We start from the raw sequence: 24,669 nt of genomic DNA on the forward strand, positions 1-24,669 counted from the left end.
CATCAGGCAATGAAAGGAGACAGAGACAGAGACCCACATTGGCGCACCGGACAGAAATCTCAAGGTCCAAATCAGGAGCAGAAGGAGAGAGAGCACGAGCAAGGAACTCAGGACCACGAGGGGTGCACCCACACACTGAGACAATGGAGATGTTCTATCGGGAACTCAACAAGGCCAGCTGGCCTGGGTCTGAAAAGGCCTGGGATAAAACCAGACTCGCTGAACATACTGGTGTATGTTTTTTAAAGAGTCAGTCTATACTTCTCAGTGCTTTACAACAATGAAACTTTATTCATGTTCACACACAGGTTACTCAACCCAGTTGAAGAACCTTGACATATCCAAAGACATGTCTACATTAGGACTATTTGCATATGCAAACAATGAAGACACAAAAAGGGCTGCCAAGTTAAGGACTCTGAATCTTGTGAACAGAGAGTTGATAATGCCCAGCACAGTGCAGATTTTATGACACACTGGAAGATTCAGGTGCTTCAAATAAAGGCCCAAGAATAAGATATAATGAGTTTGGACAGGAACTATGTTGCAAATTCAGTCAACGACAGGAAGTCCATGGCAGCCCAGCTTTGTATCTCACTTAGGGCCAGAGTGGGGTGCTATCAAGATGTTCAGGTATCATTGGGTGAAGCAGAGTGTGTAGGCTGAAGCGGTGACATCCAGAGGCAGGACAGCTGTAGTCTTCACTCCCCATCAGGACCTGCAGAAAGACATGCAAAGGCAAAGTCAGATCACAAATATGTCACTGCCTGGCTCTCCTGTCATCACGCAATGTACCAAACAAATGCTCTTAGATTTTCCCAGGGACTGATGAACAGAACTGTTCCTACCTGAACTCCTTCTCTCCAGTACTCGTGCCACCATCACTCCCAGCTGTAGGTTCCTTCAGGTCAAGGCCAAGATCTCTGAATAAGATCCTTGCTCTGACAAGAAGCCTGCATCTTTCAGCCCTGGCCCCAGAGTTTCTGGCACAGCTTACATCATGAACCCAGGTAGACCTCTTTGAGAAGCAAGCTCTCCAGCTTCATTGCACATCCCCTGTTCCACACCATCCACCCAGAGCGGCTTCCCATTCACACAGTGCTCTTCATTGACCAGTTTTACTCAGAAGCCTCTTTCCAGCCTCGCTGACTGTGAAATTCTCCTCTGCACTCACAGATTCCTTCCTTGATGGACTTGTGATGTGCTGGCTAAAGTCAGCTTCAGAAGGCATCATCGTTCCATGTCTACATGGAACGTGTCCTGAGTCCACAGGACCATCTCCTTTCATTAGAGGCCCTTATCCCCTGCGCATATCTTCCCAGGCCTTCTCAGGCTGGCGCAGACTGGGACACCACTGTGGGCTGGGATTCAATCCACCAGGCCCTATTCCTTCCACTTTGCTTGCGGCCTGCCCTCAATAAAGAACTTGCCACCTTGAAGGCCTCCTACTTTTCTTGACTTCAGGATACTGGCCCTCTGCTGTTGAGCAAAACACTTGAAAGCGAAGATGTACTGAGCAGACCCTGGGTACCAGTTCTTAATCAGACTGAAGAGCTCAAGGCTCTGGCCTCCAAGTTGATGAATTAACCCACTCTAGCCTCCAGTATCTCGTCAGGAGCCCTCCGTTTTCCGCACCCTGTCCACCCCCTGTTCCTCGTTCAAGGAGCCAGGTACCTGGTATGCTGGAAGTCTCCTGCTAGGCCTGAGGGGAGTTATGAAGAATCAGAAGTGTCCCTGCAGCCTCCAATGTCTTCTGCCTATCTCCCTCAGCAGGGAGTGCACCGTGGTTGGAAACACCTGGCAGTTGGGTGTTGACTTCAAGACCCTGCTGGTTGGCGACATCATTGGTCTGGGTGGAGATGACATCATTGGTCTGGTTGGCATTGCCAGGGCCCTGGACACAGATGCAATGGAAGAGATACGAGAGAGTGAATTCTGACAAGACACCTCCCCGACCACAGTGGGCCTTCCAGCCTCCATTCCTTTCCACCAAACACCCATCTCTGTGAGCTTCTCCTCCTCTCATCCACCAAGCCCATCCCTTCAAAGAACCTCGACCCACTCATTTACCATGTCGTGTGACGGCACTACAAGCGGGATACTGCAGATGCAGGGCTCCAAGATCATGTTAGAGGTCCTGAGAACATGCAGAGGAGAAGCCAGGAGGTTAAACACTCTGGATGACAACTACCATATGGAGGGCCGGGGGCTCTGAGGGATTAGGCTGAGGGATTGTGAATGAGTGTGGACACTAGGACAAATGACACTAGTCCCCTGGTCCTCGGATGGACCCTCACACTACCTGACCTGGTTTCCCTCCAACCTCCTTCCTTAGATCCTCCTAGAGACACTACTTTTTGTGAACCCTCTCCTTCCCGGGTACACTGAAGATGACCAACAGCTATTCTGATCTGCACCGCACCAGGAAAGATGAGAGTATGGTCCTCTGCAGAGACTAGGTCTTTCCTCCACTTTGCCCACTCCCCACTGATCATGAAGGATAAGAGAGCTCATTTAGCAGACACATTCTCTGTGGGCCAGAAACGTTTCCCTGGGCCTCTCTGGCCCTTTCGACTATTACTCCAGATTTCAGCAGAACCTTCTCCCGTGTCCATTCATTTCAGCGTAGATAGATAGTATCAGCATTTTGTAGTCCACTGCCTGCTGTATGCAATATGCTTGTCCTCTCTAATGCTCCTGTGTAGAATATTTTCCAAGCATGCCCACAGGGAGTGAGTGACTTAGAAGGATGCTTTCCCTAGCATGTTGTTCAGCAAATACTAAATCTGGGAAGATCCTCTCTTGCAAGTTAGGCTGAAATGTAGCTCTGTCATTCCCCTAGATCTTTTTGTCCCTACCTTCTTCCTTCCTTCCTTCCTTCCTTCCTTCCTTCCTTCCTTCCTTCCTTCCTTCCTTCCTTCCTTCTTTCCTTCCTTCCTTCCTTTCTTCCTTCCTTCCTTAATTCCTTCCTTCCCATCTTTCGTTCCCTCCTCCCTCCCTCCCTTCCTTCCTCCTTCCTTTCTTTCCTCTCCTCTTGCTCCATGTTTTCCTTCCTCTCTTGTTCCTCCTTCTTGCTGCTCCTAATGCTGCAGCACCAAGCTCGAGTTTGGAGACAGTACCATTAGCCACAGCATCCTCCATGGTCTCTGTTGTACTCACGTGCAAGGTATAGTCACCGGCTGGCTGGGATTCCATGAAAAAGTAATGGTCATTTGAGGATTCAAATTCGCTGGAACATAGTTCAGAGGTACAATTGCTGTGGGCCAGTGTAGCAACAGAGGCACCTGGGTGATGTCCTGCAAAGAAAGACATCCACGTTGAAGATCAAATCTGAACACCAGGACTCAAGGGACAGAACTGTATTAAAATGGTGACAGCCATGGACAATGGCAGGGCTCTCAAGACCTTGGTGATGACCATGGAGGATGGCAGGGCTCTCAAGACCTTGGTGACCAGCCACACAGACTCAATGTTTTGGTTATTCCTCTACTGGAGGACACTGAGCCCCAAAGAGAAGTTATCTTCCCAAGGTCGCAATGCACCGAGAATTGGTGCTGGAATCTCAGAGTTTAGGACACACTTGAATTTGTCTGGACAGTGACTTCTGGCATAGAGACTCTCCTCGTAGCAAATTACTTTCCTTACCTGCTGCACAACTGTGTGAGGCAGGGCTTCAGGCTGCTGAACGATGCCCTGTTGCCCATCTGGAAAAGACCATGCAGAGCTTGACTGAGTCTCCCTTCCCACCATATTCCCTTGAAAGTACCTAACTCCACCCCCTCCCCAACTGAGGATTTGGGTCACCATCAGTCCTTTTAATATCCCACCCACAATGTCTCTCCTTTCTGTAAAAACGTGATACTTGGCACAGATAGTATACCTGAACAGGTTAGATCTGGGGAGGGAGGGTTTGTACAAGGTCGAGTGACAACTCTGTGGCATGGCTGGTGACGGAAGCATTTAGGATTACTGCTGCCACTTGAGACCCCTCCATGGCCAGAGACACTCACCCATGGTTCCTGGTTGGGCGAGACCCTGCTTAACATTCACGTGAGAGTTGCCCTTAGTAGCCATAGCCTCAAGTGAGATTCCACTTTCTCTGTGTATTCTACGTTCTTCACAGAACTCACGGCAGACAAGACCCCACTAGAGTCCCTGAAGTAGGGATTGAAAGAGTCAAGTTAGTCACACATACAGCAGGAGGCCTGGCCTCTGCCCTAGAGGTAGTACACACCTGAGACAGTGTATGTACACATCTGGAAGAGGCACAAACCTGTTACACCCCCAGTTTCTTCTGATCCTATGGCAAGACACGGTCAGAGCAAACTACAGGTCCTCTGGGACCAAGTTTTACCCCCTCTTTGGTGATCTGGTCCAGCGTTAAGTTACTCAGGAGTCCAGTAGGAAACAGAACATTCGTCAAGTTCCATGTTCCATGGCTCTACAGTTAGGGCAGGTCACCAAAATGGCTGCCGGAATTCCTACCCTCCAGTGCACTTACACTGCTAACAGATAACTCTGTCTCTGGTGCCTAGACTCTTCCTGTCCTCCATCCTGCTCATGACTGGGACCAATTTTCTCTCCCTTCTTTGTATCATGGTCTTTGTCTTACCCTTCATTTTACCTGGTCACTCAGACTCTCCATCATACAGGTCTCTCTCACACTTCACCTTCTCCTAACCACCTGTTCACTCAAGCACCATGGAAGCCTAATCATGACTTTCCCTGCTCATCACCACTCATGGCCCCTAAAACAGTCACACACACACACAGAAGCACACAAATTCACACACATGCACACACGCAGAGACACATACACAGACACACGCATACACACAGAGAAAGACACACAAATGAACACGCACATGCACACACATGTACAAACATGCACACACATGCATACACACAGACACGCATGCACACACGCAGAGACACATACACAGACACACACATACACACAGAGAGAGACACAAATGAACATGCTCATGCACACACATGTACAAACATGCACACACATGCATACACACAGACACGCATGCACACACAGACCCAAACATGAACACACACATACACACACATGCACACAGAGACACACATGAACACACAGAAACACACATACACACAAGACACACACATGAACACATATAGACACACACATGCAAAGAAACACAGACACATATGCAGACACACACATTCACACAAAACAGACACATGCAACCATTCACACATGTATACATACACATGGACACACACATGCACACACAAATGCAAACACACAGACACACTCACAGACAGACACACATCACACACAGAAACACACAGACACACACACATACATTTTGAGGCACAGGCAGGTGCTCCTACATCTTCATCAGCAATCACAACTCTCTGTTCTGTTACTTCGTCCTGTGCCCTGCCAAAGACAACTGGCATCCCTGGTTTAATTGTCTCCCTAGAGCCCTGATTTAACTTGACTTCTGACCACCAGCATGGAAGTGAATGGACATAGTCATTAGCTCAAGGGATACCATATATTCCCTTCTCTCTGGATTATGGTTCATCCTCAAGCCCCACTTTAATCTTAATAATTCCTTTGATCCCCTTGGAAGTGACTGAACACTTGCTCCTCATGAAATCATGTTCTTCCCAAGCCAACGTGGCTGACTCCTGCCTGAAATTCCACTACACAGGAAGCTGAGGAAGGAGAATAGTGAGTCTGATGACAACTCATAACACCAGAACAACTTGTCTCCAATAATAACCACAGTAAAGACAATAATAATAATAACAAGAATAAATACCATTGTCCTCTAGAATCTTGGAAATCTTCCATTTAAACTCCTCCATCCTCCTTTCCCCCTATATTCTTCTGCTACTGAAACAAATCTTTTGTAATTTTTTTGACACAGGTCCAAATGTTATACCATGTTCAATCCAAGAGATAGTTCCACACCAGGCTGTTTATCTCAGGATGGCATGCTCCCTCTGCAATCCAGAAAACCCATGCCTTCTGCCATAGCCTCTGGCCAGACTTCTAGATGCTTCTCCACATTTCACAGTGGCACATGGGCACACATTTCTTCTCCTCCTTGGCAAATGCTCCATGTGTCTGTCTGGATCCTACAGTAGTTCAAAGATACAGGTTCTGCTCAGGAAACCCAGCCATCCATTTCTGCCCCACCTGCATCAAAAGGAGCAGGAGCCTCCTTCAGGTTCCTGAAGTTGGGAACCCTTGCAACCTATGCTCATGAGTTGGCAGGGTAAGTGATGTCTTCAGCGTTTCCCCTTTAGTTGAGTAAGGAGGCAAAGAGCTAAAGAGCCTGGGTTCCCAGAGATGGTGGAGGGAGGAGAACAGGCAAGGAATGGGCAGATCTTATTTTTGATGCCACCCTGTGGGTACCTCAGTATCCAGCGGATCAGAAGCAAGGAGCTCGGTTCTGAGGAAGATGCATGTCCTTCCTCAAGCAACTCAGTTTCCAACCAATGAGCTGCCATCCCTCCTTTTTTCTCTTCTCAGGCCATGATGGTTCTGGACCAATGAGCTTTCATATTTACTCCCCTCATCCTGACTTTGTCCAGACCTTATGGTTGCTCTGTGACCCACATTGACTTCTAGTGATTCATGTTAGCACCCAGCATCTCTGGGAAGAGAAATGAGACTTGCCCTTCCTAGTGGTCTTTACCCAGGTTTCCTCCTTTTTCACGGGAAATGCAAGGTGTCAGCACTTTCAGCATACCTCCTTGCAAAGCTCTTGTTAACTTTTCAAAGTCAGGTACGTGGGGGCTAAACCTGGGTGTCTGTCTTGCCACATGTCTTTAATCCCAGCAGTAGAGAGGCAGTGCTTGGCAAATCTCTCTGAGTTCATGGCCAAGGTGGCCTACAGAGTGAATTCTAGGACAGCCAAGGCTACACAGAGAAACCCTGTCTTGAAAAACCAAACGAAATTAGTCATCATGTGTGGGCTGGAGCGATAGCTCAGTCTGTACATAGAAACCATGAGGACCCGAGTTTGAACCACAGAACACATATAAAAATGCCAACTGTGGAGAAACGATCTTGCAGTCCCTACATTGGAGAGGCAGAGACTAGAGGAACCCTGGGACTTGCTTACCAGTTCATGCAAATAGGTGAGATCCTGGTTCAGTGAAATACAGTGTCTCAAGAAAGAAGGTGAAGAGGGATTGAGCAAGACACCTAAAGTCCACCTCTGGCGCCAATATGCACACATCAAGAGGGGAGTGTGCAGTCACATACACATAACCCACATTCAAACCGTGTTTTGGTTAATTTCAGATAAATAGAAATAATTTGTACTCAGGCCCTATTTAGAACCAGAAGCTTCATTACTTTAGAGTAGCTACCCTGAATATTACCTAACTTCATGATGCTTGTTGCTTCTTAGGCTTTTTTTTTTATTTTGCTCTGTTTTAAAATTTATTTAAAGACTTGCTGTCTTATTCTATGTGTATGACTTGCATCCATTCATGTCTGTGCACCACATGGGTACAGTGCTCTCAGAAGCTGGAAGACCTTGTGGACCCTCTGGGACCAAATTTTGTTGTAGATGGTTGTGAGCTTCCAATACGGGTACTGGGAATCAAACCTGGGTCTCTAGAACTGGCCACCCATCTCTCCAGCTCCTAAAATCCATTGAAAAATGATCTTGTTATGTAGCTCAGGATGGCCTTTTACTTCCTGTGTAGCCCAGGCTGTCCTCTCACTCACCTCAGACTTGAGTGCTGGGATTATAGGCAGGAGCCCCATGGCGTGCTCACAATGGTTCTTGAACACACTGTGTAGAGCACCGTATTTGTAGGGTCAGAATAGAGCACGACGTGTGGAAAGCGGGATTTGAACTTGGGCAACTCCTGTTCTTCCTGCTGATGGTGGTGGTGTTTTGGGGTGGGGACAACCTTTGAGGATCATGCGGGAAGAAGACAGCAGTTCCCCTTCTTCACTGACACCCTTAATATCTCCATGCAAATCTCCTTTCATGCATGCCTTCTGCTCTCCCTATTTCCCAGATGAACTTCAAGTGAATTTCATTAAAAATGTTTATCTGTAGTTCTACAATTGGGGGAATGATCCATTTTTCTCTCCTTCTTTAGCTTGAGAAGGCCCCCTGGAGACCAATACATTGAACACTCTCTTATCTAAACCATACACTCTTATATGGCATAAGAGTTCCACCAGGTTTTTGTAGGGATTGAGGCTTCACCTTGCCATTTCAGCCTTTCAAACCTTCTTATAAAGTATTTTTGCATGCTTCTTCAAAGAATTGTGCTGGGTGAACAGTTGTTTGTTCAATATTAGCAATTGATAAGTACATCTTCCCATGATCTATTGCTTCATCTATCCACTGCCCAGTCAGATCCTTTGTAGCGTCTCAATAAACAATGGCACTGCTATACCAGATGTGTCACAACCACAGGTGAAAGAGAACCTGTAGAGTGTGTGTGCTTCTATGGGCACACACGAACACATTTATTAAGTGTGTTCAGGTGCCCACGGAGGCTAAAAGAAAGTATTAGTCCTTCTGGAGCCAGAGTTAGAGGAACTTATATACCTCCTGATGTGAGTGGAATAACCAAACTTGCCTGCTTTGGAAGAACAGTAAACACTTGGACCTGCTAAGCCATCTCTCCAGCCCATGGTTTTATTTCTTACACAAGACACTGTGAAATGTATCTTCTATGAGTGCTTTATTATCACTTCCCTCCTCATTACCCAATGGATGGCACCTCAGAACATAGTTCTGCACAAGCCACATACAACATCTTGCTATTTGAACTCCCCATTCTATAAACACTCAAATATTCCAAACCTGGAATTCTCTGTCCATAAGTCATTAAAAACATCTGAACATCATATTCTGGCCAGTAGATTTAACATGAGCTGTCCAAGCTTGAAATACACCAGAACTGAAATTCATCCAGAACACAGGAGCACACAGCTCTTCCCAGACAAAAATCTCAGAGATACCCTATGATAAAGGAGATTCATGAGCAGTGTGCTACTTGATGATTTTTAGCAGCATGGACTTAGAAACTTGCCAAAGTTGGGGAGGTAAGCATAACTCTTGCTGGTATCCTGCCACATTAGAAAGCCAAGTGGAGTGGAGTCAACACCCAAAGCTGTGGTGGTGATCCTACCCATGCCTGCTTAACAGTTTAAAAACCTCTCCTAGTCAAAAAAAATGATTACAGATATACAATAGACAGATTCAGACAAAAAGGCCTCTAAATGGGTCACAATGGATTTGATAAATATATATAAGCTTGAGGGAAGGAGGATAAAGGGTAGTGTCATAGACTAAAATTTAATTTTAAAAGATTAAACTGAGATTCATTTCTTGAGTTTGGGTATAGAGTTTATTTACTGGGTTATGGAGGGGAAAGGGAAAAGTGGGAAAGAAAGAAGAAGGTGGAAGAGAGAGTCAGAGAGAAAGGGAGAAAAGAGAAAGATGGGTCAACAGAGAGAGGCAGCAGCTACCTCTTTAGAAGAGGGACAAGAGAGAGATTCGTAAAAAAAATGAAGTAATAAAAATTATAATAAGTCACATAAAAATGAAAAATATACAGAGTCTAGATTATGTGTACTATTGACACATAATTTTTTAACATTCCAGACTCTTTGGATATAGGGGTGACAGAAAATTGGAATGGTAATTATGACAAACACTTAGGCTCTTTTTGGGAAAAAAGGGCATAGACTCAAATCTGCCTACTTTCTGCGGGCATGGGCAGCGTGGGGAAGGGGAGAGACAGGTGTTCACATTTAGAAAGAGATGTGGCTGGAAAGGCATCCCATGAACAGTCATCCCTGAGAAGGCAGGCATCGGTTCCTTTCCTTGGGGGAGATGAAAAGGCAGGGGTCTAGGAAAAAAATTGTTATCACTCAAGATGAGAGTGCCAGGATGAGGAGCAGGTACGCCCTTCATTGTGGCATCCTGGAAAACTGGAGTGTGGGAGGTCCTGTCTGTTGGACAGACCAAGTGTCCTGAGTAGGTGCCTGCTTGAGCCTGGAGAGATGGTACCAGCATGGGTGTCCCAAGAGCTTGGCAGTCGAGGGGTTGGTGAGCATTATGGTGTGAGGTCCTGTCCATCGAGGTTCAAGAGACCTAGGAGTTAAGTGTTTGAGGAGTACTCTGTCCTCTGGGGAGAGCAGGGCAGGATTAGGGGCATTCGGGTCCACTGGTGTGGTGGCAGGAAGACAACTGTCAGCGTGTGAATGGAGAAGGGACCTTAAAAGAGAGAGGTAAGGTAGGTAAACTGCCAGTGGAGGGGTTTGAACTGGGAGGTGATGGTTAAAAAGAAAGGGCCTGCCATAAAGCAACTCAAAAGTGCTGAGGCCCATAGGGGAACTTGGGGTGGCTGGCCCTTAGACGAGTCAGGGCAATGGGAAGAAGGGAGGGCCAACATAACCTGAGTTCAATGGAGAGCTTGGTTAGTTATTGTTTGATGTGTCCCATTGACCAGGATATGTTGAGAGCTTCGGACATGAGCTCCATGACCCTGAGCCATCAGACCTGCTGTTTCCCTGGAGACGGAAATGCTTCTATCCATCCTGTAAAAGTGTCCACAAGTGTTAAGAGATAACAGCATTTTTTATGAGTAGGCATATGGGTAAAATTAACCTGTCAATCTTTTCCCTCCTGGTGTATGTGGAGAGCTCCTTGTGGGTTGGCCTGGGCAGACGTCTGGCAAGAGAAGCTGTAAAATAGAATCTTTGACATGAGTGGGATTAAAAGGGGCTCCAAGAAGTGGAACAAAGCTTTGGGGAAGCAGTTAAGAATATCTCCACCCAGTAAATGTGCTGGGCAAGCAGGCATTGCTAAGAACGAATGAGAAAAAAAAAAATGTCCTGCAAGATGGTAGGCAGTGGCAAAGGTTTTTTTTTTTTTTTTTTTGGTTTTTCGAGACAGGGTTTCTCTGTGGTTTTGGAGCCTGTCCTGGAACTAGCTCTTGTAGACCAGGCTGGCCTCGAACTCACAGAGATCCACCTGCCTCTGCCTCCCGAGTGCTGGGATTAAAGGCGTGCGCAACCACCGGGAGGAGGAATGGGTCCCATCTACCCCCATAGCTGAAATTGGTGAGGGAAACTTAAGGCCTGAGTGAGAACAAAAGTAATGGACTTACCCGCCACTTGTAGCATGACCCTAGGCTCAGAGACGGTTATAGGATATGTCCAGTCTGGGCAGCGTCAATCCTCAGTAAGGCTGAGACTTTTGAAGATTGGCAGTTTCACTTGCAGATGGTGATTAGGCCGGACCTCCGTGGCTTGGCATAGAGGACAAGCCCACATGGGGCCTTGTGATTTCTAGTGTCCAGGTTGCTAGCAGATAGGGCACAACCTCAGAGCAGGTGTAGTGCTATATAATGCCATGTGGCCATTTAGGCCACACGTGACAGATCCCTGTGGTTTGCTTCCCTTGTTCCCATTCCTGTGACCTTAGGGCAGTTGCTAGGGCCTGGGCCTGTAGATTGATGTAGCTTTGTCTTTTGTTAAGACTCAGTGATTCCTCTCGGGCATTAAAAACTTTAAAGGCATTTTTACCAATTCCTATATAGGAGTTTGGGGACCATCATCAACCTTTTTTTTTAAAACTCTTTCCCAATATCTAGTACTGACTGAGGAAGCAGAATAATTAGTAGAAAAGGAACCTAGCTGCTTTTCTACCTGAGAGCGATTTGGAAGAGAAAAGGGAGTATGGGAGGGGCTAGCCCAGTGCACAGAAGGCAGCCAGGAGTGGAGCAGTGAGGAAGGAGGGGGAGGGGAAGGTGGAAGTTGACCTTTGACCTCCAAATTGGGAAGAGAGGGGAAAGAATGTTGCTACACAGGAGGGGGTTGGGAAGTGTGGGCTTGAGGAAGTGGAGGAGGGGCCAGTGCCTCTGGTGCTGTGAGACACTGGCTACTAAGTTGGGGGCAAGAGCACAGAGCCCAAAAACCATGGACATATATAGGTAAGCTCTGTTCATTTGTATCAGACAGGATCAATTTAAAAAGATTTTTGTAAGAGGCTTACAGGGGCAAGAGAGGAACTGGCTTTAAACTATAAGTGCCCACTTTAGAGTCTATGCCCAACTATGTGGCCTAGGTCCATTTTAGCATGTCCACCAAGATGGCTCTTAGGTCCAAAAGGGGGTTCAGAGATTGGATGCCTGGAGTCCCGATACAAACAGATCTCCTCCTCAGGAAAGCACAGTCAAGCAGAATTGACCACAACCTGGGACTCGAATTCCTGGTATAAGCTCACGACTTCAGCAGGAATCCAAAAACAACAAAAATAAGTACGAATGGGTCCCCCAAAACCCTATAGCATAGAAAAGAAAAGGGACTCACCAAGACACACCCACTGTAGCTCAGAAGCCTGTTTTAAGCATAGCATAGAGATCTCGAAATGTAGACTAGGGGCCTTTCAACACGTGGCCTGCCACATGGAAAGGGCCTGCCCTAGTTCGGCAGAACTTCCAAAAATATTAGGAATATTTCCTAATGCGAGCTCCCAGCAGACGTAAAATTCCCAATCAAGCCAAATTAAGCAATATCCAGGTTTAATGGGACTTCTGCACTCTCGGGTGGCCCCAACGGGGAACTGGGCAGCCATGGGAATGTGGCCCCCAGGAGGAAGAAAGGGAGACCACGTGTTCCTCTTTTGGGGATCACTTAGATACCCTGGGGAGTAGTCCTAACCCCTCCCTGGAATTTGGAATCCAGACCAGGCCTTGGGGCTGGGATAGATGAGAAGGGCAGGGGCCTATGCTCCCAACTTGACACTTGGATCCCCCAACTCTGCCTGTTCCTGGGGTGAGATGTTGGCCAGCCAGTGGGAGTGTCCCTGCCATTGAGGCTTTTTTGTAGTACCCCACCCTGCCCCCCAAGTCTGCCTTTTTGTCTGTGAGGTCCTGGGAGCCTGGGAAAAGGCCCTGCTCCTGTGCTGAGAGGATTGAGAGAGGTGAGCGAGTGGCACCTCAGTCACATGATCCAATGAAACTGCTTACAGGCCCCCTCCAACTCCCTAAGCTTTTCTGTCCATCCAGCAGGGTGTTGCTTGGCTGCTGACTTTCTTTATCACATTCTAGCCTGCCCCAAGCACCCCTTTTCATCTGTGGCTTCCTTGATCCCACAACTCAGCCTGCTTCAGGGCAGAGGGAATCTGAGAGCCAGCTCCAGTGCTGAGGGGACCTAAGAGAGGGCAGACCAAGAAAAACCCCAAGTACACAGTCAGACACAGCAAAGATTGGACCAAGACTCTGCTGACCTAATTTGAAGGAAGAGGTGGGCAGGCGCCAATGCTAGAAATCCTCCACCAACCTGAGAAGCAACATGATAACACCAGAATCCAACAAACACACAACAGGAACACTTGAACAGCCTAACCCAGAAGAAGTAGAAGAAATCGACTTTAAACCTTATGAAAATGATAGAGACCCTGAAACAGGAAGTGAAAAACTCCCTTAAAGAAATGAAAGAGAACAAATAAAGTTAGAAGAAATTAATAAATACCTCAAAGATACCCAATAAAACCAAGAAAAAGAAATCAAACAGATAAAGGAAACAGTTCAAGACTTGAAAACCAAAATGGAGGTAACGGAGAAAACACAAACTGAAAGATGGTAGGATATGGAAAATCTGGGTAAATGAACTGGAACTACAGAGACAAGTATAACCAATGGAATACAAGAGATAGAAGAAAGAATATCAGGATACAATAGAGGAAATAGACTCATTGATCAAAGAATACAGCAAAAACAACAAAATCTTTACACAAAACATCCAGAAAATCTGGGAAACCATGAAAAGACCAAGCCTAAGAATAATAGAGGTAGAAGATGGAGAAGAATACCAGCTCAAAGGCCCTGAAAATATATTCAACAAAATTAGAGAAGAAAACTTTCCCAACCTAAAGAAGGATATTTCTATGAAGGTACAAGAAGCTTACAGAACACCTCTAAAAAGACTGGATCAGAAAAATACCCTCGCCATACAATAATCAAAGCACAAAACCTGCAGAATAAAGAAAGAATATTGAGAGCTGAAAAGGAAAAAGTTCAAGTAACTTATAAAGGGAAACCTATCAGAATTACACCTGACTTCTCAATGGAAACCATGAAAGCCAGAAGGTCTTGGCTAGATTACTGCAGACACTAAGAGACCATGGATGCAAGCCCAGACTACTAAACCCAGCAAAGCTTTATTTCACCATCAATGGAGAAAATAAGATATTCCAGGACAAAAACAGATTTAAACAATACCACAAACACGGCCTTACAGAACATACTAGAAGGAAAACCTCAACCCCAAGAAGCCAACAACACCCACAATAGCACAGACATCTGACAACTCTCCACCAACACAACTCTAAGAAGAGAAACACACAAACACTACCAACAAAAAAATAACCAGAGTTAACAACCACTGGTCATTAATATCCCTTAATATCAATGGACTCAATTCACCTATAAAAAGGCACAGGTGAAGAGAATGGATACAAAAACAGGATCCAACATTCTGCAGTTTACAAGAAACACACCTCAACCACAAAAACAGACACTACCCCAGAGTAAAAGATTGGGAAAACGTTTTCCAAGCAAATGGACCTAAGAAACAAGTGGGTGTGACTATCCTAATATCTAACAAAATGGATTTCAAACTAAAATCAGTCAGAAGAGATGGAGAAGGACACTTTAAAATCTTAACAGGAACACTTCATCAGGATGAAGTCTCAATCCTGAATATCTATGCCCCTGATATAAAAGCACCCCAATATGTAAAAGAAACTTTACTAGAACTCAAATCACACATCAAACCCTACACACTAATAGTAGGAGATTTCAACACTACTCTCTCACCAATGGACAGGTCAACCAGACAGAAACTTAACAGAGAAATAAGAGAACTAACAGATGTAATGAATCAAATGGACTTAAGAGACATCTATAGAACATTCCACCCAAAAAGGAAAGAATATACCTTCTTCTCAGCATCTCATGGAACCTTCCCAAAAATTGATCACATACTCGTTAACAAAGCAAACATCCACAGATACAAAAGAATTGGAGTTACCACCTGTGTCTTATCGGATCACCATGGAGGAAAGCTAGAATTTAACAATTCCACCCCCAGAAAGCCTACAGACTCATGGAAACTGAACAGTCAACTCCTGAACCACCCCTGGGACAAGGAAGAAAGAAAGAAAGAAATTAAAGCCTTCCTTGAATTCAACGAAAATGAAGACACAACATACCCAAACCTATGGGACACTATGAAAGTGCTAAGAGGAAAGTTCATAGCTCTAAGTGCCCACATGGTCTACGAGAGCTAGTTCCAGGACAGGCTCCAAAACCACAGAGAAACCCTGTCTCGAAAAACCAAAAAAAAAAAAAAAAAAAAAAAAAGAAAGTGAAGAAAACTCACATTAGAAACTTAACAGCACGCCTGAAAGTTCTTGGGGGGAAAAAAGGCGAAGGCTAACCCAGGAGGAATAGAAGACTGGAAATAATCAAACTGAGGGCTGAACCAACAAAATAGAAACACAGAAAACAATCCAAAGAATCAATGAAACAAAGAGCTAGCTCTCTGAGAAAATCAACAAGATTGACAAACCCTTATGCAAACTAATCAAAAGGTGGAGAGAGAACACTGAAATGAACAAGATCACAAATGAAAAGCAGACATAACAAAAGACACTGAGGGGCTGGAGAGATAGATGGCTCAGAGGTTAAGAGCACTGGGCTGCTCTTCCAGAGGTCCTGAGTTCAATTCCCAGCAACCACATGGTGGCTCACAACCATCTGTAATGAGATCTGGCGCCCTCCTCTGGCATGCAGGGATACATCAAGGCAGAATGTTGTATACATAATAAATAAATAAATCTTTAAAAAAAAAAGACACTGACTCAGAGAATCATTAGGTCTTACTACAAAAGCCTGTATTTCACAAAATTGGAAAATGTAAAAGAAAAGGACAATTTTAAGGTAAATACCATATACCAAAATTATATCAAGATCAGGAGAACAAGTTAAAGAGACCTATAAGTCGCGAGGAAATAGAAGCTGTCATCTAAACCCTTACTGATACAATTTTAAGATCAATTTTGGTATACCACGTGCATAATTTTACTCTTGTTTAAGGTTTTATGTTTATGCAGCTCATTTAAAATGTAATGTATAGTGAAAATACAAATCAACTGCTATCTATAATAGTGAAACTCACTCAAAATAATCACACAGATACTGTATTCATTAAAACATTCCTTGGCCCTATAGCTCTAGTTTCTTAGTGGCTAATTCTTACATATTAATTTAACTCATTTCTATTAATCTGTGTATCGCCATGTGACAGTGGCTTACCGGGTAAAATTCCCAGTGTCTGTCTCCTGCAGATTCATGGCGTCTCTCCTCATACTGCTTTCTCCCTCCCAGAATTCAGTTCTGTCTTCTCTGCCTACCCAAGTTCTGCCCTATCAACAGGCCCAAAGCAGTTTCTCTATTAACCTATAAAAGCAACAGAAAGACAGAAGGACCTCCTACAAGAGTTGTTGTTAACTGAAGTATGTCAACCAAGAACATGGTTTTTGTGCTTAAAAAAATCACCCTGAGAAAGGCTCAGTGCTACACTGCGAACCCACACACCCAGTGTAGTCGATGGCCAGCTAAATAAACTTACTGTTGGCTTAAACTCAAGTCTGAGCAGTCTTCTCTGATGAACACCCCACAGCAAAGGAAATAACCAACAGTCATCTCATTATGATTCCTAATTATGGATGTGGTGTGGCCAACTGTTTTAAGCTCCTGCTGTTTTGACTTTCTGCTGTGATGGACTGTGTTTAGCTCTGGGCTGATATAAATCTTTTTTCTCCCTTGAATTCATTTGATCAGGTTATTTTATCACAGCAACAGGAGAAAAGAAACTAAGGCAACACTTCTATGGTCTATTGAGAGGTAGAGAAAGGGTTAAGGTCTAGTTGGGGGAAGTGGGCTATTAAAAGCTATCCTTGGCAGCTTTATTTGTCTTTGTACCCACGCCCTTTCTACCTACATTAAAGGGTCCAGCTTGCTTCACTATGTGCTCTTCACCGCAACATTCAACTGTAGATTAGAAAACCTCTTTTGAAAATTACTTATAGATCAGGACCAGGGGCACAGAGCAGACTCCTGAGATCCCTGGGCACTTTTACCAACACTATTTGCTTATCTTACCAAAGCATAAGAAGCTCCAGTTACCGCAACCAGTTTCAAGAATCTTGACCTCATATATGAATAACAAGGTTTCGATAAGAAAGGCCCAGGCTCCTCCATCCCTCTTTGCTGCCTATACTCTTTGTGCCATGGTCAGCATTACAGGAAGAGGTGTCCAGATGGCATTCCATAAGCAACACAGAAGAGGATCACGGGAAGCACTGGATAGATTGGTCAGAGATTTAGAGCACTTGCTGCTCTTGAAGAAAACCCAGTTTAGTTCCCAGCACCAACAGGGTACCTCTCAACCATCTGTGACTCAAATTCCAAGGGTTCTGTCTCCCTCTTCCGGCGTTTACAGCTACCAGGCAAGCATGTGGTGCACATACATGCGTGCGTATGCATATGCACACACACATATGCACACATGTGCACACAGGGACAAATAGTCATACATATAAAATAAAAATAAATCTGGACAAATTCCCAGCTGAAGCTTCAGTAAGGAAGATTACCATTTTTACGCTCATCTAGTCCATATCACTTTCTGACATGATTCTTTCTTTAAAAAAAAAAAAGCAGAAAAAAAACTTTAAGAGAAATAAAATAGTTCCACCCACAAAATATGTTTTTCTATAATCTGAATGTAAAGGACCAGTTTTCCGTGTGGCCTTCCCATACACATTTAGTTATTTTTACTCTTTCCACACAACCACTTGTCTTGCCCCATCTCCTTGCCCCCCTCCCCACTTGTTCATTGCTAGCCGCAGTATTCCGCTTTCCACCTTCATATCACATGTGTCCTAGTTCTGTTACCTTCTTTATCCACCTCCTTGGTGCTTCTTTCCCCCTTTTGTGGGCCCCTTTACAGTTTCCTGTTCTCTACCTACACTTAAGCCAAAATATACACATAGAAAAGTTAAAAGTCAGGATCCACATGAATATGAGGTACTGTATTTCTGATCTGGATTTCCTCACCGAGTATAATATTTTCCAATTCGACCCACTTTCCTGTAAATTTTAATTATTTTTATAGATGAATAAAATCCAACTGTGTATATGTATCATATTTTCATTATCCATTTATCTGTTGACGGCCATCTACACTGATTCTATTTCCTCAATAGCAGGGATGTGCAAATGTCTGCTAGGAGATGGTGGGTACACATCCAGAAGTGATACAGGTGGGGTATACGAACCTCTGTTTTAGCTTTTTGAGAAATCTCCACACTGATTCCCATAGTGACTGCACCAGTTTTATACTTCCACTAACAGAAAGGTTTCCCTTTACCCACAACCTCACAGGAATTTGTCATTATATTTTCTTCATGATGGCCGTTCTCACTGTCATGAAATGGAAATTCAGAGTAGTTTTAATTTGCCTTTCTCTGATGGCTATATATGTTGAACACTCATAAGATACTTACTCACTACGTTTTGTTGAGAACTGTTTGTTCAGCTTATTGGCCCATTATATTGATTGTCAATGTTGAAAATTAGATGTTTTGAAGAATGGGAACAACATATTTGTACACCACATCGCCCTAACCTAGATCAGGACAGATGGCTCAGAGGATGGAGCTTGCTGGGAGTTCAGATTCTCAGTACAGATGGAAAATCCAAAAACCATGACATAAGTCTGTAACACCAGAGCTGCTGGGGGTACAGGTGAATACTGGGGGCTTACTGGCCAACAAACTTGGCCTAGCTGGCAGGCTTCAGGTTTAGTGAGAGTCTGTCTCCAAAAAGTGGAAGAGCTGGAGAGATGGTTCAGCAGTGAAGAGCACTGCCTGCTTCTGCAGAAGCCTCAGGTTATGTTCCCAGCACTCTCACAACCGTCCAAAACTCCAGTTCCAGAGATCCTACCCCCTCTCCTGACTTCCATGGGAGCAGGCACCCATGTGGTGTATACATACATGTAGGCAAAACGATTATACATATAAAATGTTTGTTTCAAGACAGGGTTTCTCTATGTAGCCATGGCTGTCCTGGAACTCACTCTGTAGACCACGCTGGCCTCGAGCACACAGAGATCTATCTACCTGCCTCTGTCTCCCAGTGCTGGTAATAAAGGTGTGCACCACCACTGCCCAGCAGAATATTTTTTAAAGCTGGAGAATGATAGAAGAAAACATTCAACATTGCTCTCTGAACTCCATATGCACATACGCGCACACTCACGCAAACATAGAAAGGTGAGAACACCCACACACATCCACACAACACATAAAGGGGCAAGAAACTCACACACATGCATATACCACACAAACAGACCCACAAAAACACCAAATACACGAAACACACAAACACACACACTCAAACACACACATATACACCAAATACATACACAACAAACACACACACACACACACACACACACACACACACAAGCACAGAAGCAAACCAAAGCAGCACATTCTTGGTGCAGAGCTGAAAAGAGTATGAAGTCTTACACCACGGAAAGAACAGGATTTGGAAACATCAGGTATTTAAGGCTTTTGTGGAAGTTCATTTTAAGGCATTCATGTGCATCAGACATTTAACATCTTGAATGTTCTCTGCATGATAGAGATACTCCACACCATCACCTGCAGAATTACTGGATAAGCAAGTGAAGAAAATAACAAAAGAACAGGCCCAACGTCATCCCCACCTTAGACAAAGGCTCACATTTCCTGTGTGTGTTGACCTTATGAGTATCAACCATGAGATTCCAGCCCTTTGGTGAGTGAAAGATGCTGACAAAAAGGGTTCAAGACAATGAGAAAGATCAGTGAGACAGGTTATACATCAGGGTTCCAGACCAGGACTGGACAATCACAAAGAGTCTGGAGATGACAATAATGGAGAGGAAAAGGAAGCTGAAGAAATTCTGGGTTAGCCTCTCCACCTTGGTGTAGCTAGGTAATTCACCTAGACATGAGTATGAAAGGAAATGAGCTACAGAACAGACCTGAAGAACTGATGGACTTGCTTTTTACCAATTTAGCGGATACTTTGAACTATGTGCATCATCTATTCATCATGAGCATCTCATGCTTTTGACCTAAAGGCATATCTTTTAGGTAATGAAAAACACAGCTGTTATTAAGTCTAGTTTTTCTCAACACATCTTTATGTTTGCAAGACTCTTTAAATCCTGGGTACGTTAAAATTTTAACAAATCGTATTTTTAATTTGCAGTGAGAATGTATTTTATAGATTTTTCAAAAGTGTCAAATGCATAAGTTCTTGAATGAGTAGTAGCAGAAGAAATTAGAACTCACTTGTAAAGGGTATTAAAGTTTTTGTTGTCTTTTTCAGTCCTCCAGAAGAGCTACTCAGCTGCTGCCTATTGCAGGATTAGGAAAGCTTCCCTCCCCACAATCATCTTAATGTCTCAGAGGGTAAATTTTTAAGATCCACTGAGAGCCCAGTGCTGCTCCAGTGACTGGGCCATGCCCCTCCCTGCTCCCGGCTGTACAGTACATCATAGGCCATCATTCTTGGCAGGCTTGGGAACATTGCTTTGTTTGGTTTCCTCAAAAGAGCACAAGAAGCTCTACCAGACATTCAGCTTTATGTTTCCTACTAGGAAAACATCCAATACCTAATATAAGATTGGTATATGACTTTGCCTCTGCAAGATCTTGGACTTGGGGTTCTCGTCATCTGTCTGGCAATTCAAGGAATGTCAGTGTCTTCTTATATGGGTTACGTCACTGGGATAGATGATCTGAATTGCCTGATCTACCGATTCTGGATGAAGAAGTCCAATTCAGAATTTTACTGTTGCCTTTTTTCTTAGATCCTGTGGCTTGAGAATTGAACTGAAGCCAATACTTGATTTGCTGCAGTGGTTTCTGCATCTCCGCAAGGGTTCTACCTCTAGCTACTCATTGATCTCCTTTTATTCACATTGTCATTCCCCACTCAGGGCTGTGCAAGTGTCTCAGGGATTTCATGTCTGTGATACCATTTATGTTTTGTGAACTGTGCACTGTTGTGTGTGATGTACTTTTAATCCACATAATTTGCTGCTACATATCTCGGTCTGTTTTATGCTCCTCGCTTTCACTAACTACACACTTTCAAGTCTTCGTCTATTTAGAAACCATGTGAAATTGATCTTGTCAGTTGGAGAACAGGCAGGAATTATTAGCAGATTTACAGATACTACAAAATATAGCAATATCACCGTGTGACACAAGAACAGTAGCGTCTCGTCTCACAAAGACAGTAGGGAGGTTTGGTGAGTTACTGTGCTCTTTATCCTTCAATCCTGATGTAGTTCTAAACCAGTCTAAAATAAGGACGTCTATTTTGATTGTAACTAATCACATAGCAACATTTGGCTCTGTACACTAATGTGCATTTCAACATACATGACTTTGACGTTGCACTCTGCTAAACATTTCCAAAACCCTTTTGTTAATAAAATACTACTTTTTAAAGGCTCAGATCTGTCCTTCACCTTTATGGCAATACAATGTTAACTGGATCTACTTTGAATAGTCTTCTTGGAAAAGATGGAAAGAGGTGGGCTGCTGGGGCGGCTCTCTTGGATCATAACAGTTAACGGCTAAATTTTCAGGCACTTGAGACCCATTCCTAAATACTGGCAATTGCTATAATAAAAACTGTATAAGCTCACCACATTCATTGTAGTGTAAATGAAGAAATACTATGTGCATCCAAATTCTCTAATCTCTAATTATTGTTAATATCTCACTACTGACCATGTTCAAGCAGTAACTTAAAGTACTAGTGTGAAAAAAGTATCTCCAACTTGGGAGTTCACTGACATATTGGAACTGTGTAATCAGCAAATGAGACAACCTAGAGAATTCCCCTTAAACACCCCTCCCCCTAGAAAGCCTATGCTTGGCTTGCATAACAGCATATATTCTTTTACTTTAACACTTCTTGTTCAAATTGACCCACTCTAGAGATGCTCTGCAATGATGGGTATGTTCAGACCTAACCAATAACGTCATATAACATACGAGAGTCAAAATATAGCAGAGGTGAGGATTTTTAGACTCTGAACTGTGACAGTACATGACAAAGGGAGACAAACCAAAAAGCTTAACACTGAACATTTGCACCGATATCCAAAGAGAACTAAAATATGCCAGATAGAGACCCTTTCATTATAAAACACTGGAGGGCAGAGTGTCAGGTCTGAAAACCCTGAAAGAAAGGCAATAGGCCTCACAAAAAATGAAAGGGCCCAAATACTGAGTTTCTATCCTTCCTCAAATGTGTATTGTATTTTTTCTGTTGTCTTCCCTCTCCTTGTGCCACATCCTTCAACAAAAACATACCCTCCCCTTCCCCAAGCTCAACTGTGGAACCAAGGCAAGGCTTGGACCAAACCCTACTGCAGGACCATGGGAACACAGTCATCTGTCACTGGAGGATAATGAACTGGGGGATCATGGGAAGAAAGGGGGTATGAGATGGGCTTCAGTCCAGATTAATTCTCTGAATCCTCATTGATTTTACATGTTTGTTCCTCTGCCATCAGATAGAGAATATAAGAATCCTGACTCTTCAGAGCCTCTGAAGACAAAGGAATTGTGGTGATTGGATAGCATCATCATCACACAGGTGTCATTGGAAACAGAAGCAGGAAGCCAGGCAAGGAGAAGTGTACTAGAATATTAACACTTGAGTGGCTGAGGCAGGAAAATCACCACAAGGTCTTCATAGGCAAATCTCAGGTATGCAGTGAATTCAAGGCCAGTCTGCACTGCATACTGAGACCCTGATTTTTTTTTAAATAAGGCAAAGAAGGAAGGAAGGTACAATAAAAAGTCCAGATCAAGTTATGTTCACTTCGCTAGCTGTCTGCCTGGTAAGGCCTGCAGTGCATGTGTTTGGAACATCAATCGAAGATTCAGAATATTCAGGCTTTAAAAGTGTTCCTAGAAAGTGGGAAGTACTCTACAACACATGGGCACAGGAGACCACTTCCTATGTATAACCCCAGCAGCACAGACATTAAGGGCATCCTGAATAAATGGGACCTCCTGAGACTTAGAAGCTTCTGTAAAGCAAAGGACACTGTCACTAAGACAAAAAGGCAACCCACTGACTGGGAGAAGATCTTCACCAACCCCACAACTGACAAAGGTATGATCTCCAAAATATATAAAGAACTCAAGAAACTAGACTGTAAAATGCTAATCAACCCAATTAGAAAATGGAGCAATGAGCTGAACAGAGAATTCTCAACAGAAGAACTTCAAATGGCCAAAAGACACTTAAGGTCATGCTCAACTTCCTTAGTGATCAGGGAAATGCAAATCAAGACAACTTTAAGATACCATCTTACACCTGTCAGACTGGCTAAAATAAAAAACACCAATGATAGCCTTTGCTGGGGAGGTTGTGGAGAAAGGGGTACACTCATCCATTGCTGGTGGGAATGCAAACTTGTGCAACCACTTTGGAAAGCAGTGTGGCGGTTTCTCAGGAAATTCGGGATCAACCTACCCCTGGACCCAGCAATGCCACTCTTGGGAATATACACAAGAGAGGCCCTATCATACAACAAAAGTATATGCTCAACTATGTTCATAGCAGCATTGTTTGTAATAGCCAGAACCTGGAAACAACCTAGATGCCCTTCAATGGAAGAATGGATGAAGAAAGTGTGGAATATATACATATTAGAGTACTACTCAGCAGTAAAAAACAATGACTTTTTGAATTTTGCATGCAAATGGATGGAAATAGAAAACACTATCCTGAGTAAGGTAAGCCAGACCCAAAAAGAGGAACATGGGATGTACTCACTCATAATTGGTTTCTAGCCATAAATAAAGGACATTGAGCCTATAATAAGTGATCCTAGAGAAGCTAAATCAGAAGGTGAACCCAAAGAAAAACATGTACTCATCCTTCTGGATATTAACCTTCATCAGGTGATGAAAGGAGACAGAGACAGAGACCCACAGTGGAGCACCGGACTGAAACCCCAAGGTCCAAATCAAGAGCAGAAGGAGAGAGAGCACGAGCAAGGAACTCAGGACCGCGAGGGGTGCACCCACACAATGAGACAATGGGGCATGTTCTATCAAGAACTCACCAAGGCCAGCTGGCCTGGGTCTGAAAAAGCCTGGGATAAAACCGGACTCACTGAACATAGCGGACAATGAGGACTGCTGCGAAGTCCAGAACAATGGCAATGGGTTTCGATCCTACTGCACGTACTGGCTTTGTGGGAGCCTAGTCTGTTTGGATGTTCACCTTACTAGACCTGGAAGGAAGTGGGAGGTCCTTGGACTCCCCACAAGGCAGGGAACCCTGACTGCTCTTCAGGCTGACGAAAGAGGGGGAGTTGATTGGGGGAAGGGGAGGGAAATGGGAGGCGGTGGCGGGGAGGAGACAGAAATCTTTAAAAAAAATAATAATAATAATAATAAGGAGGAGGAGGAGGAGGAGAAGAAGGAGAAGAAGAAGAAAATAAACAAAATAAAATGGAAATGTTTTATAAATTAA

At 44.1% G+C, this 24,669-nt stretch overlaps 1 protein-coding gene across 1 annotated transcript in view; it reads right to left on the bottom strand.

Moving 5' to 3' along the window:
* Positions 1 to 249: 249 nt before the first annotated feature.
* Positions 250 to 24,669, bottom strand: part of LOC121444666 (doublesex- and mab-3-related transcription factor C1-like) — a 65,584-nt gene continuing 41,164 nt past the window's right edge. The window contains exons 10-17 of the mRNA XM_041646572.1: positions 19,635 to 19,780; positions 5,925 to 6,120; positions 4,011 to 4,155; positions 3,646 to 3,704; positions 3,160 to 3,296; positions 2,071 to 2,137; positions 1,675 to 1,894; positions 250 to 718 (exon numbers count right to left, since the gene is read on the bottom strand). The gene's annotated coding sequence lies outside the window, so the exon portion shown is untranslated. The remainder of the gene's footprint in view (positions 719 to 1,674; positions 1,895 to 2,070; positions 2,138 to 3,159; positions 3,297 to 3,645; positions 3,705 to 4,010; positions 4,156 to 5,924; positions 6,121 to 19,634; positions 19,781 to 24,669) is intronic.

This window comes from Microtus oregoni, unplaced genomic scaffold, assembly GCF_018167655.1.
Source record: "Microtus oregoni isolate MIOR12 unplaced genomic scaffold, Mior012 000136F_ref0000326, whole genome shotgun sequence".
NCBI classification, from domain to species: Eukaryota; Metazoa; Chordata; class Mammalia; order Rodentia; family Cricetidae; genus Microtus; species Microtus oregoni.